The sequence below is a fragment of the Carlito syrichta genome, unplaced genomic scaffold (genome assembly GCF_000164805.1).
Source record: "Carlito syrichta isolate Samal-C Ts95f unplaced genomic scaffold, Tarsius_syrichta-2.0.1 Scaffold304734, whole genome shotgun sequence".
Classification (NCBI taxonomy): domain Eukaryota; kingdom Metazoa; phylum Chordata; class Mammalia; order Primates; family Tarsiidae; genus Carlito; species Carlito syrichta.
In genome coordinates, this window is record NW_007248830.1 from 810,368 (window position 1) to 820,990 (window position 10,623).

The following is a 10,623-nucleotide window of genomic DNA, read 5'->3' on the forward strand; positions in this document are numbered from 1 at the left end:
TTTTTTGAGTTGGAGTCTCATTCTGTCACCTAGACTGGAGTGCAGTGGCCGCTCCTGGCCACCGCAGCCTCGATCCTTCCGCCTCAGCCTACCAAGTAGCTGGAACTACAGGCGCGCGTTACCATCCCCGGCTGACTTTTGATTTATTGTAGAGATGAGGTCTCGCCAAATTGCCCAGGCGGGTCTCGAACCCGCGGGCTCAGGCAATCCACGCACCTCAGCCTCCCAAGGCGCGGGATTACAGGCTGAGCCATTTGGTGCTTCTTTAAAAAGACTGACAATAAAAAACAGAATTCAAAAGTGTAATAGTCATATACAAATGCAGATGAAACAATTGATGCTGATATGACCCTAAATACTACAAAAGAGACTGTTATTTTTTTTAGTGAATGTGGGAAACCAAAAAAAAAATCCCGAAATTTATTTAGACAAAAATGTGTATTTATTCTTACATGTTTAAACTTCGGTCACCTTCAAAGTGCACTCCATTTGATGCAATGCACCTATCGAGATGCATTTTCCACTGCTTAAAACAGTAAATACTCCTGCCATTTTATTTGTTTATTTCAACTCTTCCACATCAACAAAACATTTCCCTTTGAGGACTCTTTTTCATCTGGGGAAACAAAAAGAAAAAATTGCTTGAGGTGAGATTGAGCAATGGGTGAGCATGGGGACATGCCATTATTGTTCAAAAACTGCTGAACTTTCAGTGTGGGGTGGGCAGGTTCACTTGTAAATCCCCCCCTCACGAAATAGGCAAATGCGGTGAAAGAATCTCCAATAAAAATTTCAATGAAGTCAAACACAGGTTCTCACAACAATGCTAGCTGGTACACTGATGATGATGGATTCCTAGAACACTTACCTAGCAGGAGAAACCTGTACTACAAGGGTCCCACCCTGCAAATGATAATTCTGGTTTTAGGGGGTTCCCTCTCATATTTCAGAGCAGCATTATGTGAATGTGGCACCTGGATTGAGTTAGAGATGGAAATACAAAATGAGTATTAGCTCCCTCAATTGATGGCTAATAGTTAACAGTTGTGCTACTGATTGAAGTTTTTCAAAAAGTTAAAACAAAATTTGTTCCTCTTTTACCTGTCTTGGGAAACCAAAGTCCAAAAATGGACAAATATGCTGTTTTTCTGACTTATTGTGTGACTATCAACAGAAGCATTCCCTTTCCTGTGGGAAAAAGTGAGTGTAGTAAGGTTTATCAGGTAGAAGACGGTATAGTATTTTGATGTATTCAGTTGTAAAAAACGTCTGTCAAGGAGAAATATATAGGTTTTTGTACACGTGCCTGAATAGGGTCCAGAGTGATGGATGTGGTATCATATTTATTTCCATTCTACATAAACTCTTACTATTTATCAGTAAAGTATGTTTTCAATACTCTTCTTGTCTCCTTTTAACTTATTGCTGTAGCAATCTTCTATGCATATCTAGGGTGACTGTATTTCTCTGTTTGCCAGCCAAAGTCCCAGATTATTCCTATTGTCCCTGCATCATGGATAATGGTACTCCCTCCCGCATCCTGTTGAATGACAGATGCTATAATCATCCTACTAGAGTTACTTTGGATCATCAAATCTTTTAGGATAAGTAAATGAACACACATGCTAACGTATACACAGAGATATTCAAAGACTCATTCTGATACCCTATTTCATAACCATTGACACAACTTAGTAGTAATTGGTATAGAAAAATCAAAATGCAAGATACATGCTGTTGGTGGAAATGTAAATTGTTGTAACAACTATGGAAAAAAGTATAAAGTTTCCTTAAAAAAAAAAATAGAAGCGCCATATGATCCAGCATTCCTACATCCAGGTATTTTTCCAAAATAATTGAAATCAGAATCTCAAAGAGATAACTGCCCTTCCACATTTATTACAGTATTATTCACAGTAGCCAAGGCATCGAGCAACTTAAATGCCCATTGATGGGCAAATGGATAAAGAAATTGTACTATGAACAAAAAATGAATTATTCAGCCTTATAAAGAAGAAAAATCATACTATCTGAAACAAAGTAGATGAACCTGGAGGATGTCATGCCAAGTAAAATAAGCCAGATACAGAAAGACAAATACATGATACTACTTCTATGAGGACTCTAAAATACTCAAACTCATAGAAAAAAAGAGTGCAATGATGATTGGCAGGGGCTTTGGTGAGAAGGAAAATGGGAGGTATTAGTCAAAGGGTACAAAATTTTAATGATGCAAGATGAATAATTTTTAGAGATCTAATGTACAGTATAGTACCTATAGTGAGCTATACTGTATTGCTTAATTTAAAATGTCCTAAGAGGATAGATCTTATGCTAAGTGTATGCATCACACACACACAAATAATAATAGTTATAATTATAATAAATATAGAGAGTGAGAGAAAACTTTTGAAGGTGATGGATTTATGAAGTAGATTGAGGTAATGGTTTCAAGAGTATATATTTATATCCAAACTCATGTTGCATGCATATATACAGCTTTTTGTGTGTCAACCATGCCTCAATAAAATGTTTTTAAAAAGTAAAAATGAAATATCTGTTCTGTTTTAGAATCGTCTGAAGTTTCATAAATCAGAAAAAATTAAACTGTATTGTTTTCTAGTTTGTGTACACCAATCTTATATAGACAACCAGCTGATTAAGTATGATGATAATTATTCTATAATTGGTAATTTTATAATTATTCTATATTTGGTAATCAAATATCTGAAATTTTAATTTAGTTCCTATTCACCACAAATTATATCAAATGAGAGAACTAGAAGAAAAAAAAAAGAGATGGATTGACCAAGGAGTTTAGGAACTGCTGTGGTTGGAACGTGTTCCCCAAACTCATGTGTTGGAAACTTAATGCCAATGCAACAATGTTGAGAGGTGGGGCCTAAGGGGAGGCATTTAGGTCAAGAGAACTCTACCCTCATGAATGGATTAATGCCATTACGAAAAAAGGGCGTTTGGGGAGTGTGTTTGTCTTCTTTTACTCTTTTGCCTTGTGAGGACACAAGGTTTGTCTTCTCTTGATTTTCCACCTTCTGTCATGTGTGGATGCAGCAAAAAGGCCCTTATCAGATACCAGTGCCTGGGTCTTGGAATTCCTAACCCCCAGGACTGTTAGGGAATAGATATTCACTTTTTATAAATTACCCAGTCTGTGGTATTTCTGTTATACACTAGCAGAAAAAACAGAGAAGAACAGAAGCTCTTCCTTGATTGGTGAGTCTCTGTTAATAGTTGGAATAGAGGCAGGGCATGGTGGTTCATGCCTATAATCCCAGCACTTTGGGAGGCTGAGGTGGGAGGATTGCTTGAGCTCAGCTTAGTCAATATAGTGAGACCTCGCTTGTACAAAAAATTTAGAAATTACCCAGGTATGTTGACACATGCCTATAGTCCTAGCTACACAGGAGGCTGAGGCAGAAGAGTTGCCTAAGCCCAGTAGGGTAAGGCTATGGTAAACTGTGATTGTGCCATTGCACTCCAGCCTGGGCAACAGAGTGAGATTCCGCTTTGGAAAAAACATAGTTTGAATAGAAAATATGTAATGATTTTAAAAATCATCAAAGACAAAGTGTCAATAAGAAATAAAGAAACTAAAATACTTAAGTGTCTGAAATAAACTTCTCTCTTTTTCTAATTGCCAAAATGAAGACTTTTATAATATAGTTATTTTGGAGTGTAATAGACCTTGGGTTGAATTGCATCTCTACCACTTTTTAACTATGACCTGAGTCTGTTATTTAATATTTCTAAGCAATTTCATTTTCATTCCTGATTTATTTTAGAGTGTGTAAAACACCTAGAATGACATAATAATAGTATTTTTATTATACAAGTGGCATTTTTTATCATGAGAAAAAACTAGATCTGTGAACATTATCAGGGCAGATAGAAATGGAGAAAAGTAATCAAGTAAGAGCCTGTTAAAAAACAATAAAGCCTTGAACTAAGGAAATAGCCATGTTTAGAGTAAGGATGATTTAGAGAGACATTTTGAAGAAATCATCAGATGCACGTGCATAATAACAGATGGAATAAGACAATGAGGAATAAAGATAATTTGGGTGATAGCTTTGGATAGGTAGCAGTGTCAATCCAGGTAGATTATATGAAGCCAGATTGATATGAATTCATATTTAATTATGCATTTAAATAATTGTTGGCTTAAAATACTTCCACCAAGCAAAGAGAAAATATTTTCTAAGCGGCCTTTTACTGTATGCTTCTTTATTAAAAATGAAAAGAACCATCTATACTGTGCTGTTTTTCAAGGTCCTAGCTGAAAAATGGACTAGATTAGATAAGACTAAGATAATATATTTTGTTTCTGATTCTCTGATTGAAAAAAAAAAGGAAAAAACCTAGCAATTAAAAGAAATAGATTTAGAAAAGCAAGTAAAAAGTGGTTTATTTGTGTATTTTCATCTGTATGTGTTTTTCTTTTTCTAACTCATTTATTGGTAATATGTATCAATTTCCTAGGCCCAGGGCTGCCATAACAAAACGACACAAACTGGGTTGCTTAAATAACCAGAATTATTGTTTCATTGTTCCAGAGGCTGAAAGTCTGAGATCAAAATGTCATCAGGGTCATGCTCTGTCTTAAACCTTTGGAAGAATATTTCCTAGTCTCTTCTTGGTTTTTGATGGATTACTGGCAATCATCATCTTTCCTTGGCTTGTTGATGCATCACATTACCTCTGTCTTCATATGGTGTTCTCCTGTTTGTCTTTAATCATCTTTCCTCTATGTATGTTTGTTTCTGTGTCCAAATATTCCCTTAAGGACACCAGTCACATAGGATTAGAATCTATTCTAATGACTAGATTTCAGCTTGATTACATTTGTAAAGACTGTGTTTCCAAATAAAGTGGTGAGGTATCTTTTATGGTGAGCACTAGTAAACCCACAAGAGAATTCAGAAAAGAATTTCTACTACTTTTTTTTTTAGTGAGAAAGCAGGATTTATTAAGAGGACAGAAAAGCTCCCACAGTGGGAGGGGACCCAAAGGGGTTACCCTAGAAAAGAATTTCTTATTCAGAATGACAGATATCAAGCAGTACAGAGAAAAAAAATGATTTTAGTTATAAATCAAGGGACAATTTAGAGTTTTCAAAGCAGTTATCTTAAGGACTGGTTCTTCCCTTTGAAGACCCAAGAAGAAAATATGGGAAAGGACTAGATATTCTAAGAGTCAAGTTAATGGGAAAGGTACTTACTTGTACTGAATAGTGAATTTTTTCTAAAGATATTAGTTTATATTATTAGGGTTTAGTAAGTAGGCTAGTGCCATGGGATTAAAGCAAAGAATTGATTCACATCCAAGCAAAAGAGTTCATTCACACCCGAGTCAGGATGCGACCAAGGCTAACAACAGCATGGTGTAGTGGGTTGAAACCAGGAAGTATTTAAGGTTTTGATAAGGAAATAGGGCTGGTTAAAAAAAAAGATCTCCAGCAACTGCATTCTTGGGTGTTGATAGCATAGGTTGTGTGCCTTTTTGTCGAGGTGACACATCTTGTGACTCCAGATAGTGGGTTGATGGTCTGTCATGGAAGGCTGATCACAGTAGATTAGGTCATCTTGGACCTTTATGGCTGGAAGATGAATACTTGGAATAGAACAGTAATCAGTACTTGGGGATTGGAAGACAATTATCAGTAGCTACCTCCTGGAAACAGTTCTGTCCTTTGTTAATGTTTAGAGGGCAAGTTAAAGTAATTTGCTAAGAAAGCATGACAGAGCTAAGTAGTGTTAAAATGGGTGCACTTTAGCTAAGATTACTCCATTTTTGGCTTCTTACCCTCTCATACAACTTATATATATTATATATTGGGTTGATGCATAAGTACCTAGTGTTTTTAGCATGCCTATGGAATGCAAGTGCTGCACTATGGTTGACTAGTCACAATTTGTCACATTTGCCAATTCTCAGGTTGACTGATGTGGATCATTGTGGATTAAAGCATTTAAATAGTCTTCATCAAAGTCAGATGGTCTTCCTGGATATGGAGACTCACTCAGGTCAAAATGGCCCTCCTTAAAATGACAAAACCATTTTCTTCTTGTCTTTCCCCCATGGCATTCTCCCTGTACATGACATAAATGTTTTGAGCCACCTTCTCTGCTATGTCTTTTTAAAACTCAAACAAAAGAATATGTCAGAACTGTTTGTGTTTTTATTTGCTTTATGCTCCATCTTTTTTAGCCCACAAATAGCACGAAGTTTCATCAAATCTGCAAAATACAAGGTGTATTCACAAGCATAAGATAGTCCCTCCAAACGACAAACAATAAACTCCCAACACCTGATTGTTACCATGCCAAAACCAAATGCCACAAACTTATGCATCAATGTAATATATACCTGACATATGTACACACATGATATATAGACACCATGATGTGCTAATGTGTATATGATATATAATATATACATATCACATATGCAACATGCTACATTATCAAGCTATGTTTTAAAAATATTAGTATAATAGACATAAAAGTTATTATTTGAAATTGGAGTTCAGTTTGCTATATAGTAAAGTTGGTGCTGTATAGACTTGATCACCAACTCTGTGTTATAATAGAGATTGAAAACACCACTGAAATTTAGGGACCCTACTCCATACTACTTTGACTTTGATCATGTTGTTTGACCTCACTTAGTTTTATTTGCAAAATAAAAGGTTAGTGGTTGTAATAGATGGTAGTGAACCAAATTTTCTCCCTGCTTACATAGCATGTATTAACAGATTTTGAATTACAGTTAAATGTATTTAAGATTTGTGATTACTAATTTAAATGTTTAGCTGAATTACAGAAAACATTTTGCAAGGTAATGGTGCAAGTAAGATTGACTAAGTCCTGGTATTTCAATGGTAAGTTATTTGGATGTGATCTCTCTTTTTTTTTTTCCACTTTCACCATTAGTAAATTGTGCCTATCCTCATTTGATTACTAAGCCTGCCATATTTGTAGAGGAGGCTTTGCAAACAATAGCAGGCAGATTCATCAAATACAAGACTAATATCTAGCTCTTGAAACAAGTAACTGAGTTGAACTAATGTTGCCATGTCTCATACTGACAAATGAAATAACCTCCAGTTCACTTTAGGTGCCCCCAGACTCATTAAGTTAATTTTTTATCCTTATTCACTACTTAAATTAAATGCAACAAATAGAATACTCAGCACAATAGAGATCTTAGCAGTGACAATAAGAATAAAGCAAAACTCTCACAATTAAAAACAAAAGTTTTTACTTCAATGAATATTATTTTCATAGGACATCAATTGTGAATATTATGAAATATAAATTCTTGTAATATAATAGTCTATATTTTAATTATTTTCTGTGTCATAGATATGTATTAGCAAAGCATATTTTGCTATAAAATTTAATGAATTCAAACTAAAGCAATTGCTTTTTTTTAACAGAGTAGACATAGATTATGGATCTGTCATAATTTATAAAACTAAAATTCTGCTTTATGTAACTCTGAATTATTAATACATGACCAACTTTAAGCATGAGTGTTTTATAAATATTAGCTATATAACCATAATTTTTGTTTGTGAGCCCTATCTCTTTAGGTATAGCTGACTGAATGATCCCAGTGCCTGACATAGCATGTTAAAAAAATCAGAACCAAAAAACAGTCTGGAGTGAACACTTGACCCAAGATCAATCAATCAAGTTTCATTTGGGAATTCAGAGAAGGTCTCTGCCAGTGAATTTAACCGCAGCTGTGTTCTAGGGAACCAAGAACTGCTCACCTTTTCCATGAGGAAGAAGAATTGAGCATACAACAATGAAACAGACCATGAAAAGAGAAGAAAGGCAAAGATAGTCCCTGTTGGCTTTTCAATTCCTTGTTGCAGCCTACAGGAAATGGGCCTGCTCTTAGTTTGCATGAGTGAAACATATCTGAAGTACACCCCTCATTATAATTTTTGTTTGTCTTGAAGGAATCTCAGGTAGGATTCTGTAAGTTGCTATAGAAAGAGCCTCAACTAATGTATATTTAAAAACAAGGCCTATGGTGGTAATGTCTCATGCCTGTAATCCCAGTACTTTGGGAGGCCGAGGAAGGAAAAGTTTGAGACCAGCCTAGGCAACATGGCAAGACCTCATTTCTACAAAAAAAAGAAAAAGCCAGTCATGGTTACTCAGGAAACTGAGGCAGAAGGATCAGCTGAGCCCAGGATGTCAACACTCTGATGAGCTGTGATTGTGCCACTGCATTCCAGCCTGGGCAACAGAGTGATTCTGCTTCAGATAATATAATATAAAACAATAAAATAAAATAAAATATAAAAAAATAATTAAAATACAATAATAAAATAAAGTAAAGTAAAAATCTTGTATCGTAAAGCTACAGTTGGAATCAGGTACAATTGGCCAAAAAGTACTGTGTGCTTATAAACAAGTCAGCTCACCTCTTTGTCCCTTTGCCTTCTCACTTCTGGACTGAGGGAAGGAGCAGACCTGAGAAGCCACTAGAGCTAGAGTGGGAGAGTATCACCTCATCAAAGAAGCATAATTCCTTTATGCTTATTATATGTTTAGTGATGATACCAAATTGCTTAGACTATTTGGAAAAAGATTTCCCTTAGAAATTTCTCAAGTCTTGTGATTCCTGTCAATATTTCATGCCATTTTGAAGTCAGGGGTTATGCTTAAATTTTACCTTGATAGGAGATCAGCGTGTCTACATTTTGACATGAGCACTATTTTGTAGCTATGGAAATCTTGAAAAGATTTTCTGGAAAAAGTAAAGTTGCTATCTAATCTCTATTTTTTTTTTTGAGTTGGAGTCTCACTCTGTGGCCCAGACTGGAGTGCAGTGGCCGCTCCCGGCCACCGCAGCCTCGACCTGCTGGGCTCCGGCAATCCTTCCGCCTCAGCCTTCCGAGTAGCTGGAATTACAGGCATGCGCTACCATGCCCGGCTGATTTTTTGATTTATTGTAGAGATGAGGTCTCGCTGCCCAGGCGGGTCTCGAACCCGCGGGCTCAGGCAATCCACTCACCTCAGCTTCCCAAAGGCGCGGGATTACAGGCTGAGCCACCGAGCCCGGCCTAATCTCTATTTTTAAATGACTTTTAAAAGGCTATGAGACAGCCCTATTACTAAATCTCAAACCAACCTGCTATTCTTAATTTCATGAGATTCAATGACTTGAATTCCATTTCCCTATTGCACTGGATACTATGCCATTTTCACAAAGCCAAAGACAATTTTGGGGATACTATAAAATGTCAAAGAAGGAAGAAACACATGTTTTTATAAGAAGGAAAACAACTAACTTTTTTTGCTTACATTTTCTGTAAAAAAAAAAAAAGCCTCCACCTAGATTTGTATAATTGTGTCTTGATACCCAAAATCTAATGGCTTTTATTATTACACATAGCTTAGTACTATTCAAACATTAAGATGCATAATTTAAGGAGCAGAATATGGCTATGGCAAAAGGTGTTCAAAAAAATAATGAGCAGGATAAAATAATTTAAAAATAATAATACAGATCTTATTGATCAAATTGTTACCTTAGAATTTTAATTTTATTGTCTTATTTCTTTTTGCTATTTGTTCTCTTTTAGAGGAAAATAATCTATTGCTGTTAATTCCAAATGTAAAGGAGTACAACTGCCCAACTAACAATGAACATGGTACTTTACATGTATGACATTCCTCACCAACTACAACATGATGTACATAGATCAATCTATTTTTTTTTAGTAATTATATGTGAAATTCAAGGCTGATGGGGCCAAAGGAGATAAACCTAGCTATTTCAACATTGAAGTATTGGTAGCTGATAATTATCAAATGTCACAGTACAAAATATTAAGGTGAACGTACTAAGTAAAAGTACTAAGATAGTACATTTGCAATTCTCATAGAAAGTGTTGATATTTCAAAAATTTGGGTGATAAATTTTAAGTGGCAGAAACTATCTCAATTAAAGTCAAGGATTACACTAGTGTCTCAGACCATGTGACAAACTGAACATACCCATAGAAGAGAAAAGCTGTTTCCTTTAACTTAAATTCATGTTGATTTTGAGAGTAACATTCAGCAGTTCCTCTCCAATTATTTCCTTCAGAATCATTCCTTGGCTATCAAAGTTAAAAGTTTGAAATGTCAAAGCAACTTTTTGAAGACCTGGCACAAAGGCCATTTAAGCCCAAACTCTTTGCATCTACAAAACATTTCGTTTACATAAAGATTCAAGCTTTTTGAGGAGTGGTTCTGATCAAAATAGATAGAATCAGAAAGCTGTAGAGAGAGACCTTGTTTACTTTTCAGTTATCTGGACATAATCTCAACCTAAGTGTCTCTGTAGAGAAGACCTGATGATATTAACAGAATATCATGGTTAGGTTGGGAGGTAAAGAAATGAAAGAAATACCTTTCTAGAATTTAAATAAGGTACTATACATCTGCTAGTTGTTTGAGCTTGCCAATTTGAAACTTAGTCTATGAAGTTCAAAAGTGAAGGATGTTTGATGACTTTTTTTTTTTTTTTTTTTGAGTTAGAGTCTCACTCTGTCGCCCAGACTGGAGTGCAGTGGCCGCTTCCGGCCACAGCAGCCTC

At 35.6% G+C, this 10,623-nt stretch overlaps 1 protein-coding gene across 1 annotated transcript in view; it reads left to right on the plus strand.

Annotated features, from left to right (window-relative positions):
• The window catches only part of INPP4B (inositol polyphosphate-4-phosphatase type II B), a 433,157-nt gene that overhangs the window by 247,143 nt on the left and 175,391 nt on the right, over positions 1–10,623 (plus strand). The gene's annotated exons all lie outside the window — the stretch shown is intronic.